Genomic DNA, 14,051 nt, shown 5'->3' with positions numbered 1-14,051 from the left:
CAGTGTGCACGTTGCCACAGACACTGTACCTGGCAATGTGCACGTTGCCAAAGACACTGTACCTGGCAGTGTGCACATTACCACAGACACAGTACCTGGCAGTGTGCACGTTGCCACAGACACTGTACCTGGCAATGTGCACGTTGCCAAAGACACTGTACCTGGCAGTGTGCACATTACCACAGACACTGTACCTGACAGTGTGCACGTTGCCAAAGACACTGTACCTGGCAGTGCGCACGTTACCACAGACACTGTACCTGGCAGTGCGCACGTTACCACAGACACTGTACCTGGCAGTGTGCACGTTACCACAGACACTGTACATGGCAGTGTGCACGTTGCCACAGACACTGTACATGGCAGTGTGCACATTACCACAGACAGTACCTGGCAGTGTGCACGTTGCCAAAGACACTGTACCTGGCAGTGTGCACGTTGCCAAAGACACTGTACCTGGCAGTGTGCACGTTACCACAGACACTGTACCTGGCAATGTACACGTTACCACAGACACTGTACCTGGCAGTGTGCACATTACCACAGACACTGTACCTGGCAGTGTGCACGTTACCACAGACACTGTACCTGGCAATGTGCACGTTACCACAGACACTGTACCTGGCAGTGGGCACGTTGCCAAAGACACTGTACCTGGCAGTGTGCACGTTACCACAGACACTGTACCTGGCAGTGTGCACGTTGCCAAAGACTCTGCGTTGGCCCTGACTATAGTCAATGGGAACGATGACCTCCCTATCACACAAGACGCATGTACTATTATGACCCAAGGGAACCGCGGCTCCCAATGCCTATACTGTGTCAGTGACTTACAGCAGCGCAGTGTTCAGAAACTCTCCTCTGACATCACAACTAAGTGAGGCCATCTGATACCTCTACAGTATTTTATGTTATTACCCAAGCTGAGCACAGGGGATGTTTGACGTCTCTAACTCCCCCCTCTGTGACCTCCTATTGCGCATTTCATCAAGTTCAATTATTTCACCAGATTTACCGTTTAAATACAAACTAAACCTCATTTGAGAGCATTGCCATTCTAAGTCTGACCATGTGTGAGATTAATTACTGCAGAGAGATGAGAATCGTACCTACACACATGGAATATTATATGAGGCAGAATATATATGGTAAATAATTGCATTTAGCTGTGTAATTAAGACGAGCGAGCGCACTGGATAAGATTAGTCCTGACCACTCGCCCCACGTGATGGATCTTCCACATAACAGCGTGCACACGGCACGGTACGGTGTCACCGGTGTGCAATGTGGAGAATCCATCACGTGGGGCGAGTGGTCAGAACTAATCTCATCCAGTGCATTCACTCGTCTTAATTACACGGCTAAATGCAATTATTTACCATATATATTCTGCCTCATATAATATTCCATGTGTGTAGGTACGATTCTCATCTCTCTGCAGTAATCAATCTCACACATGGTCAGACTTAGAATGGCAATGCTCTCAAATGAGGTTTAGTTTGTATTTAAACGGTAAATCTATTGAAATAATTGAACTTGATGAAATGCGCAATAGGAGGTAACAGAGGGGGGGGGGGGGTAGAGACGTCAAACATCCCCTGTGCTCAGCTTGGGTAATAACATAAAATACCGCAGAGGTATCGGACGGCCTCACTCGGTTGTGATGTTGGTTCTAACACTGCGCTGTTCTGGATCGCTGACACGACATAGTCCGTGGGAACCGCGGTTCCTCTGTGTCATGTGTGACAGGGATATCGCGGGTTACATTGACTATAGTCAGAACCAGCGCTACCACCTGGCGAACATAGATGGTCAACTAGGGCACCGGGGGTTTAGGGGGCACCTATAACACTGAATAGGTGACACAGACAAATATTTACATGTAGTGAAAACAGTCCCAATGTTCCCTCATTCTTATTATTAGTTGAAGCGATCAGAAAAGCGCTCGTTGTGGTTAAATATAATAACCAATCAGCTCTTAGCTAGTCAAGTTTACATTTGACTAATGAGAGCAGATGTCTGATTGGGTATTTCTGCACCATCACATTATTGGGTCTATGTATTAAGATCATGCGGTGTCAATCAATATGTATTGCTGCAAATCGCAGTGATTATTAAGCACCACTGAAATTCACCATTCCGGGGCTGCTCTGCGAGCCCCGGCGAAGTCCCCCATCCTCCAGGAACTCTATTACTAGGCTGCTGATGACTGGAGGAAGAGTGCTATGCTCACCCGCACTTCCGTGAGTGAGGAGTCCAGTGCAGCCAGAGAGGCTCCAGGTGGATCCCACAGAAAATGACAGGTAAAGCCACCATGAGATGGCGTTACCTCAGTGGCGGATCCAGGTGGGGACGATCGGGGCAATTGCCCTCCCTAGAAGCACAAGCCTATCTATGAATTGCGTCCAAAACGGGCATCAAACTGGGGTGTGGGCGGGGCCAGTCACAGCAGGGGGGGGGTCAACCAGGCCCATCCAATCAAAATGAAGGAGGGGTGTGCGTACACTAACTCGCCACCCCCCTTTGTCTAGGTCCGCCCCTGTGGTACCTTGCTGTGAAAAGCAATGCTTTTCAAAGCATTATGCATTGCAGACCTTTGCGGTACCCACATATTATCTGCGTTAAGAAACATTAAATGTGTTATAGCAGAAATCAAAGATTGCCATAAACCCTTCGTACATTTTGCGATGCCCATTTTACAGGGAAAACTGCTGTTTTCTCCATTCTCATTTTCTCACCACACGTTAATACACAGACCCCTATATCTGATCTACTGACCGTACCTCTACCACCTTTCCGTGCTTTCATAATTGCAAGCTTGCTTGGCGCATGCAAGCATAGCATCTGTAATTCAATGGCATATTCTCATTGGTGAAGTACCCCAGAGGATTCTGGGGGAAGTCGTTTTTGTAACTACCATTGTCTACGGATCAAATGAACACAATTTCATCCCCCCACCAGGGATAGTTTTTCAGAGCTGGGAACCAATCAAGAGACTGAAAGCAAAAATTTAAATACTGACATTTCACAAGCTGGCCACATTTAAATTGTAGCTGGTTACATTGGAAAAAGGTGTATTGGTGTTTGGTATTCTTACATAGTACCATTTAATGCTGTGTCTGCTCGAAAGACTCATAGCATCAGTAATTACGTTCATTGCTTCCCCAATACCATGAAGAAAAATAAAAATGATTCTGCCCGTGGACACATATGATATACTGTACATACGGTTCTACACAAAGAATGAGTACGTGGAGATTTCTTAGAGACGCAAAGTGGTTACATGGTTTATGTGTCAGTTCACGGTTACAATTAGATGATATTTGTCATGTCCGTGTGTAACCAAAGCACGATTAATTACAACGGCGTATATATCAATACATCTCACACATACATGTAAGTATAAATAATACCTGTATACTGTATATGAAGCTGCAGGAACATGCAGAGGGGGCGCCGGGGAATTCAATTTCATACGCTCTTCTGCTAGAATTTATTGGCAAGTCAATAAAATGATATTGAATTTATTATCCCCATGATGATCTTAGTGATCTATGGTAGCAATACACTCCTGAGCTGCCCCCAAGACAGGATCGAGCGCGGTACGAGGGCCCGGCTGGCTATCAGTTTAACGTGCTCTAGGGGCCACCTGATGGTGTTACTGTATAAAAGTGAGGTCGGGCTAACCCACTTTTAAATAAAACTAGCCCTAAAATTATACAAGTAATCTTATTACATTAAAAATAAATGGTTGTTTAGTCAAGAATTTTTGCTATTGTCTGCCAGTGTCGGCAAAAATTAAGTTATTCTGGAAAAAAAAAAGTAGTAACAAGTAAAGGTTTCCTTTTTTTTAAAAAAATAAATAAATAAAATATGGGCTGCAAAATAAAATTTTATGTTGATTTTTTTTCTTCCTTTTCTGCCTGTAAATTATCTTGTATTGTAAAGTTGTGTTGTTTTTCACACAACTATGCTGTCATGTAACAAAAAATTAAAGTCTCTTTGCAACCCCAAAGATAAGCCAAGCTCCCAAATGTTTGCTTCCCACCCATGCCCCATTCCAGCTCTCTTCCAAAACTAGATTGTGCAGTAAGAGTCTGCTATAAGATAACAAAAAGGTAAAAGTATTATCTATACTCCTGATTTACTATAGCTTCTAAAAAGGAAAAGTGGAGGTGTTACCCATAGCAACCAATCAGATTCTAGCTATCATATTCCAGCATGCACTACTTGAATGGTAGCTACAATCTGATTGGTTGCTATGGGCAACACCTCCAGATATTTGGTACCACTATATTTGGGAGAAATTGCCTATTACATTTTGAAGTAAATGTATGGGATGTACTAATTGCAAGGAAATGATTATGGAAGGAACAATAGAAAAGTGCATATATTCCCATTTTTGCTCCTTTCCCAATACAGCGCTGGGACCATGGGCTCAATTACGACCGAGGCGCTGTCTGTGTGGAATTTGTGTGTTCTCCCCCGTCTTTGTGTGGGTGTCTTCCACAGTCCAAAAGACATACTGGTTCGAAGGGCAGCACGGTGGCTCAGTGGTTAGCAATTCTGCCTCACAGCACTGGGGTCATGAGTTCTATTTCCGACCATGGCCTTATCTGTGTGGAGTTTGTATGTTCTCCCAGTGTTTGCGTGGGTTTCCTCCGGGTGCTCCAGTTTCCTCCCACACTCCAAAAACATACTAGTAGGTTAATTGGCTGCTATCAAAATTGACCCTAGTCTCTCTATGTCTCTGTGTGTGTATGTTAGGGAATTTAGACTGTAAGCTCCAATGGGGCAGGGACTGATGTGAGTGAGTTCTATGTACAGCGCTGTGGAATCAGTGGCGCTATATAGATAAATGGTGATGATGATGATGGTAGATGGTAGATGGATTGGCTTCTGACAGAAAGGACCCTAGTATGTGTGTGTGTTATCGGGAATTTAGACTGTAAGCCCCAATGGTGCAGGGACCGACACGAATAATCCAAAATCCTCTGGAAAGCACTATGTAAAATGGCAGCGCTATACAAATAAACAATAATAGTAATAATATAGTGCCTATAAAAAATAATATTCATTTGTTCCATTAGGCAGTCAAAAAATCCCTACCTGTCCTAAAAAAAACATTTAATTTACCGTGATGATTGTTATGTGAAAATTGGTCTGCTCGCTGAGGTACGTAAACCCTTTGAATGTAAAATAGAAGTACGATTTGAGGTAGTTAATAAAAAATAAATAAAAAAAGCATGTACTGTTCAGTAGCTAACAACCCAGTATTATGGAAGCGAATCCACCCGCATAGAGCTGCCTGTTTGATTACACGACAACACCCGCCATTTATACTGCGACAAGCGCGACACCAACATGGATCCCTGCTTATATTTTACACTTAATTTACAAAAGCCAGTGACACGTCTCTCAGAAAAATGTGCTAAAATATCATTAACATTTAATATTTTCCACAAATCAAAAAGCCCAATAACCTGAAGATATATCGCTTTCACATCACCAAACACACACTACAACATAATAGACATTTCTGTTAAAGGATAGACTGTGACAGCGCCACCTCGCTACATGGATTTTCTGTATTGAAACATGTAGCTAACAGGTTGTAATTGGAAATCCAGATGACTTGACAATTACTACACATCACAACACACACACTAGGAAAACATTAAATTATTCAGAATCAACTAAATGTTCGCAGACTTGTTTGAGGTGTTTTTAAAGAAGGAAATCAATTGTGGAGGTGTTGGAGAAAGTCCTCCTCTCGGGATATAAAGAAAGTGACACTCTCTGTGGTACTGTAGCTCGGGGTACCTTAAGTACAACACATTACCAAGTGTTTCCACACATCGGAGGCGCGGTGTTACCTTTTCCAGTCAAAGAATCTGGGACTTGATAATTAATTATATTGTTCTCTTAAGTCTTTAACAAAAGCAAATAGTATAGTTCAGAAATCCCATGAAAAAAAATCAGGTGTGTTTTTTTTTTTTTCAACATAAGTCACTGTAGCAGAATATAAGAAGGATGTTGGTATTTACAATTTCTCTTCTTCTTTTTCCCTTCTTCTGGCTGCTATTAATGATTTATGATTCTGAACTACCAAGGCAACCACAGTCCCATGATGTAGTGAGCAGAGAGGCTTTAGAACAACCCTCTGAGCTCTGTCCGCCCTGTGACATCCTCCTTCTCTGCCCTTTGTCATCACATGACATGATGAGAGCTGTGAGCCTGTGTCTGTGTAGCAGACTGACTGTGTCTTACAGCCATTTCTGTTTGCCAACTAGAGAGCTTTTGAAAAGGAGATAATGATTTGTAGGGGGATAGCTAAGAGAAACGACAGATGCATGCTTAAAAGGTATTTGCTATTCAAAGAAACAAATACAATCACAGGACTGGTCAGGTCACAGTCTCCCAATAGCTGCTGTTGTGACCATTCTGATGATCTGATTGGCTACAGCTTGTTCTGTCCCCGCCCACTTCAAAACAGAGTACATGCAGAAGACGGAGATTGAATACAATAAGCTGATCAGACACTGGACAAATGCAACTTAATAATGAATACAAGGTTTCCAAATCATCTAACTAGTCTGCAGATGCTGGAGAGTGACTACCGATATGGGGTTCTGAGGGATTCTGGGAACATTTTTAATGTCTTTTTGGAGGGAACTTTCATTTTCGATTAACAGAAAATGCTAAAATGTCTAATTCAGACATAAGCTACATGTGATTCGTTACTGCAGCTTCACCTGAATGGTCTTACAACTACAAGCATGAAGGCGTAAACACCCTTTATAAATGAACATTATTCTTTTTTCTTTACATAGTAGTGTTAGTGATTGTTTATTTCAGAAGGGATTTTGTGACATCGGATGTTGGGTAACAATTTACCTCTATTTTAATTGTTTTTTTAACAGATATTATAAAATAAGTATTTGAAGTTCTTTTGCTAAATAATGGACAGGCAGTTTTCTGAAATACGTTAGGAAAATTGTCTAAAGTGGAGGGGTTTCCCATAGCAACCAATAAGATTCTAGCTAGCATTTATAGGACATTTGTGCTGATCTAGTGTAGCCTGCAGACTTTTCCCAATGTTTCGATCTTATTCTGTGTTGAGTAGAATATGCCATAACGATATGCACTACATGGACAAAAGTATTTGGCCACAACTGTTAATTATTGAATTGAATTGAGACCCGTTGCTAGAGGTGTATAACATCAAACACCGAGCCGTGCGGTCTCCATTTGCAAACATTTGTTATACAAAATGGGTTGTTCTGAAGAGCTCAGTGACTTCAGGCGTGGCACTGTGATAGGATGCCACCTTTACAATAAGACGGTTCCTGAAATTTCATCCCTGCTGGATATTCCACAGTCAACTTTAAGTGATATTATTAGAAGGTTGAAGCATTTAGGAACAACAGCAACTCAACCAGGAAGCGGAAGACCACGTAAAATCACAGAGCGGGGTCGACTGCGAAGGCGCATGGTGCGTAAAAGTCACCAATACTCTGCTGATTCCATAGCTGAAGAGTTCCGAACTTCCACTGGCATTAATGTAAGCACAAAAACTGTGTGGCGGGAGCTTAATGGAATGGGTTCTATGGCTGCGCAGCTGCATGCAAACCTCACATCACCAAGACCAATGCCAAGCGTCGGATGGAGTGGTGTAAAGCACACCGACACTGGTCTGTGGAGCAGTGTAAGCGTGTTCTGTGGAGTGATGAATCACACTTCTCTGTTTGTCAGTCAAATGGGCAAGTCTGGGTTTGGCCAATGCCAAGAATACGTTACCTGCCTGACTGCATTATGCCAACTATGAAGTTTGGTGGCGGAGGGATAATGGTATGTGGTGGTTTTTCAGGGTTTGGGCTAGACCCCTTATCAGTGGGGAAGAACTTGACTGACCCACACAGTGACCTGACCTCAACCCCAACAAACACTTTTGGGATGAACTGGAACGGAGATTACGAGCCAGGTCTTCTAGTCCAACATCAGTGTCTGACCTCATAAATGTTCTACAGAATTAATGGGCACAAATTCCTACATAAACACTCCAACATCTTGTGGAAAGCCTTCCAAGAAGAGTGGAAGCTGTTATCACTGCAGAAGGGGGACCAACTCCATATTAAAGTATATGTATTTGAATACAATGTCAGTACAGTCCCTGCTGGTGTAATGGTCATGTATCTGAATTCTTTTGTTCATATAGTGCATTTGAAAGTGGGACAAAAAGGGAAACAGGTCGTAGATCATAATCTGCAACAAGTCAATGACATGTTGCCCTCTAAAACTTGAAAAAACTTGCTTTCGGCATCCAAGAATGAAAGTAAAGTAAATTACTTATAGCCTGATCTACATAATTTAAATAATAGCATCATAAATGTGGTAAGCCTTGTGTAGCCAATATGAATCAACTTGACGTTGCTTAATATGACTGGTGTATATATCTATACAGTATTTATGTGATAAAACACAAAAAGGTTTCATTGACAACACTGATACATGAATTGTTTAGTAGTGTCAGGAGTTCCTAGTGAACTTATTTGGAAGAGGTAAATTCATTCTACTGCAATCAATGGTAACGGCTGCTCTCTACAGACCGATGCCGTATTTCAGAAAAGATCGGGAAACTCTGGACTAACATTGTTTGAAGTCTGACTCCCATTGACAATACACAGTGGCTGAAAGGCTGGCTGGTATTTCATGCGGGACCCGTGGATAAAGGAGAAGCTATAACCGGCAGCCAGTATCATACACAAACCACTAAATTGTATTTGTATCATACAATAAAGTAGTACAGTCTCTCTTTTCAGCTAATGAGTTAGATGAACATGCAATTTCCAGAAGAAAGATTTGCAATTAAAGATCTTCTAAGTACAAAGAAAATATGTTCACTTCAGAATGAAAATTGCTCAATTGCTCATACACCCGGTTGAAGTTCCTGTCAGCCACTTGTATACAGCTAAATTAATTCCATTCTGCTGTCAAATTGTGGACGTTGTCTTCATCAACACTATACTTAACCCAGTGGAAAACTCTTACCAGTATCTCATCTTAAAGGGGAACAGCACTTAAAGATATAATTAATTGTATGGTAATACAGAACGGCAATAGTCTTCTAAGGGTATTCTACAACTTGTAATTCTGATGTTAACTTGGCTGTAGAGTGATTTCTGGAGAGGGGGCATTCAGAATGCCTTTAAAATGGAATTAGAAAGTTGTTGTCAAGTCAACTTGCATTATTTGCAGCCAAATACATTAAAAACCATACTTTGACCCAGTGCAGGTAGCTGGCCAGTGCATATACTCAGTCGAGACCCGAGACCAGACAAGGATTATGGGAGCCTGTGCAATGGTCAAGGGAGGAAGTGCACAGAAAAGTTATGGGAGCTATAGAAAGAAGATAAAGAAAATATAACAAAATCACTTTTCTGAACTTTAATTCTTCTTTCGCATAGGAAATGTAAATTTTCCTATCTGAAGCATGGTGGCGCACTGTTCAGTCTAATGTGTGCGGCTATAGGACAAAAAGGTCAAATGGCAAAGCATATCACATCAGTAATGTTTGCCATGACATCACTTGCCATGTGAGAAAAGATTTAACAAACACGTTACTCAGATTGCTGTAAAGCAAAGGAGTGATGTAACATCGAGAAGTCCGGCCTACTAAGAGGACACCTGTCAGCAAGGGTATGGGACAGAGAGCATGATGAATATTATTTAGCTCAGGAATACAGATACTTTGCTATTAGTGAGCGATACTGAGTTGACTTGCTTTTCAAATACATACAGGCAACATCTGGTACTTCAGCCGCTGTAGAACTACACCTCCAAGATTCCTCATTTGTAAGGCCTTATCTTGCTGGGAAGTCAACGCCACCAAAGACTGGAGCACCAAATATTGGTTGTTTTTGTGAATTCTAAGCTTCCTCTGCATCCGTCCACTTCTGTCTTAAGATTTCTGCAGGAAAATCATTGTTGAGGGTATAGTCCATGGTCGGACCTTGGGCCCCCGGAACAGAAAAAAAAAATACAGAGTCCTCTGCCTGAATACATCAATACATTATGTTCATTTCACTTGTCAGCTTATTCATACGACATATCTGGCCAGTGTCGTAGTGAATTTTTTTTTTCCATGTAAAGCGTGGGAAGTAAAGAAGTCTCCAGCCTCCGCCGGGGATCTGTCCTCTTCTCCGGCGTGATATGCAGAGTGGCTGGTTGGCTTTGATGGCAGATTCCTATATACTCAGCAGTGTGTTACATATATTCATGGCCAGGTGCTGAGTGTTTGTCTTTGCAGAATCCGCTTTAACACCAGGAAGAATAGTATCAAAGCAAAAAGTTCCACACGGTATGTCAAAAAAAATGGAGGATGAAACATTTACATGTGAACACACAAGCTGAATAAAATAAGGCAATAAAATGCAAATACACATGGACAAGATTCTGGGTTATACACACTGCAAAATCCTGCCACATTACATCTCATATACATACACACACACACACACGGGTTATCCACCTGGTGCCCCTTATATATGGTGGCATCCTGAGTGCATTACTATGTGTCTTCTCTCACAGCTAGCAGGCTCCAGTGGGTGGCTGTGTTTCCTGTGGGTGGGGCAGCTGATGCTGGACAAGCTGGCCGGTCTACAAGTCATCGCGGACATAAAAGAGGTCATGGAAATGTGAGAGATGTGGGTATATTAATACACCTGTGCTTTTTTTTTTTTTTTAAAAGCCCCATGTTTTATGGCTGTGGGGATCCAGTGGACACCTCTGGAAACTTTCGGTAAAAACCTCAATACTAAGATAAGAGACAAAATATGAAACTCCCAACTAATGCTTTAATATCAATACCAAAATCACCAACAGGGGCTGATTTTATTAGTCCCATTTGCTTCAAACATTTAACCCAAATGTATGTCCAATTCAAGGGATACTTCTTCTCGCTCCTCTCGTTTCAGCTGCGCCCCCTCCCAATTAGAATGTAAGCTCTTTCACAAGCAGGGCACTCCCTACCCTCTGATTTCACGTCCACATTGATTCATATTTGCCTACTCTCCAGGAATTCCCGGCAGGCTCCCGAATTTCGGAGAGTCCTCCTGGACTCCCGGAAGAGTAGGCAAAATTCACGGTATTGAATGGCAGGGGCAGTGCTTAATTGCGTCATTAAGCCCCGCCCCCGATATTCAATGCCGTGAATTTTGGCATTTTATAGTGGGGGTGGAGCTATGCCCTGCCCCCTCCTACCCACTGTCACATGACTTCTCCCGACTGTCCGGCACTGCCGAGCACTGTGGCTCCTTACAAGTCAAGGATAATAATAATATTCCATATAACTTTAGCTCAAAATAACAGTTTACTCTATAAATATAGACAAGTATACTGTACATATATACAGAACATATCAATGGAGGTATTCATTAATGGAGCATTAAGCCTACTTTTTACTTTCCCTTTGTATTCGTCTAATGTAAATATTAAAAGATGAATGTATAACATTAATGTTTCAGGAAGTCCTGGCTTATATTAAGGGGTTATCCTGCCTGCCTGCAGATGGTATGTTATGTACATCACCACTGTATTTGCCTCTACCCTATAAACCCCTTATCTCATCCTAAAATTCTCCTGTTAATCTTATTTATATGTGATAACCATCTGATAGGATAACCGTTTATTGGCGTGGTCACTTGATAGGTGGCAGGTCTGATCTTATTTGGGGGTGGGGTATCCTGTCTTTTAGGGTGCGACTTGATCTTAAAATAGGACAGAGAGCAGGCAAGGGGGCGTCAACGACCTACAGTGATACAGCATATCCATTCCATGTACTATCCGCACTTATGCAAAGAGAAGTTGTGAGATTAGAGTGCATTTAACATTAACAGAATACTTGGTACTATTTTACCCACATTTAGGGAAGGACAGGATTAATCCTGCTGACCCAGGCCACGTGTCCAGTGCTGGCCCCAGACAGCCACCCACCATAGTCGTAGCTCTCCGTGGACCAAACCTCTACTGCAGCCCTTCTTTACATATCAAGGAAATGACTCAGAACTCGTCATAGTAATAATAGGCAAATAGTATATTTTCAAAGTAAAAACTAATAATGACAAACTAAGTGAGCAGAGTACCAAGACGCAACTGTGCCACGCTCATCCCTAGGTGGCCTTCTCACAAATCTGGCCTGATCATCTAATAATAATAATTATTATTATTATTATTACAGGGTACATGGTTACCGTGTACAGACATTAAGGGGTACACAGTAACCATGTACAGATATTACGGGGTACACGGTAACCATGTACAGATATTACGGGGTACACGGTAACCATGTACAGATATTACGGGGTACACGGTAACCATGTACAGATATTACGGGTACACAGTAAACATGTACAGATATTACAGGGTACACGGTAACCATGTACAGATATTACAGGGTACACGGTAACCATGTACAGATATTACAGGGTACACGGTAACCATGTACAGATATTACGGGGTACACGGTAACCATGTACAGATATTACGGGTACACAGTAAACATGTACAGATATTACAGGGTGCACGGTAACCATGTACAGATATTACAGGGTACACGGTAACCATGTACAGATATTACGGGTACACGGTAACCATGTACAGATATTACAGGGTACACGGTAACCATGTACAGATATTACAGGGTACACGGTAGCCATGTATAGATATTACGGGGTACACGGTAACCATGTACAGATATTACAGGGTACACGGTAACCATGTACAGATATTACAGGGTACACGGTAACCATGTACAGATATTACGGGGTACACGGTAACCATGTACAGATATTATGGGCTACACAGTAACCATGTACAGATATTACGGGGTACACAGTAACCATATACAGATATTACGGGGTACACAGTAACCATGTACAGATATTACGGGGTACACGGTAACCATATACAGATATTACGGGGTACACAGTAACCATGTACAGATATTACGGGGTACACGGTAACCATATACAGATATTACGGGGTACACAGTAACCATATACAGATATTACGGGGTACTTTGTAAACTTTTTCCTGGGGATAATAAATAAGAACAGTGTTGAGAAACTCTGGATGAAACACTTTGTCAGTCGCCCCAGGGGTAACCAATCCGCTCTCACAGAGGCCGCCTCAAACATGTTTTGCTGCTATTTAATAACTGCTACAAAGCTATGGATTTTCCTCCTGTTTCAATGCAATGATTAAGTTCACCTGCAATTTAATTTATTCCAGATTTTTGTTACATTGTTCTACAAAGCAGTTTGTATAAGAGATCTACTTCTCTGCGTGTTATTTTGCAGGCAGCATTAAAATTCAGTTCACTGTGTCTGTTTGTGTACTGAGAGTCAATGGTGCGTTCCTTATACTAAACTAAACGAGGTATATTCCTGAAGCCGCAATTTGACAATATTTCAATGAAGATGATAATAAAATCACAAATTACAGACACACACATATATATATATATATATTTATGGGGGAGTTTACAAATGATTATGCTGCTTTTTATACATATATGTACTTTCCCTTGCTCGCACTGACACTGTGGGGGATATAGGTTGGCGATTTGTGATAGCGGAACTGTGAGCATTAAACAGCATGAAAAAAAAGAATAATAGATTACTGCACATCTTAAGTATCTCATACCCAGCAATCCATTCATTCCATGGCGCTGGGCAATGGACATCACTGTGTTTCAGCCATAGTATAACACTTACACAAAACAGATGTTTTCTACCCAGCAAGTAATATATTTAAAGTCAGTGGGCCTGAGTCATTAAGGAAGCAAAAAAAGGAGTAACTTTACACCTGGGCAAAACCATGTTACATTGGAGGGGGGAGGTAAATTTAAAATGTGGGGACGGATTTATAGTCAGGGTAGGGCAAGTCCTAGATCAACTTTAAATTTCAGTGTAAAAATAAAGCTATCAAGTATTTGTGTGCTACATGACAAAAAAGTCAGTATTATCCATATGTGCAAAATAATTAACTAA

General features: G+C 41.7%; 1 protein-coding gene across 4 annotated transcripts in view; it reads right to left on the bottom strand.

Annotated features, from left to right (window-relative positions):
- Positions 1-14,051, bottom strand: part of CAMTA1 (calmodulin binding transcription activator 1) — a 1,141,371-nt gene that overhangs the window by 203,166 nt on the left and 924,154 nt on the right. The gene's annotated exons all lie outside the window — the stretch shown is intronic.

This window comes from Mixophyes fleayi, chromosome 11, assembly GCF_038048845.1.
Source record: "Mixophyes fleayi isolate aMixFle1 chromosome 11, aMixFle1.hap1, whole genome shotgun sequence".
Classification (NCBI taxonomy): Eukaryota; Metazoa; Chordata; class Amphibia; order Anura; family Limnodynastidae; genus Mixophyes; species Mixophyes fleayi.
The sequence above is the reverse complement of the archived record's forward strand: the minus strand, read 5'-3'. Positions and strand labels throughout refer to the sequence as shown.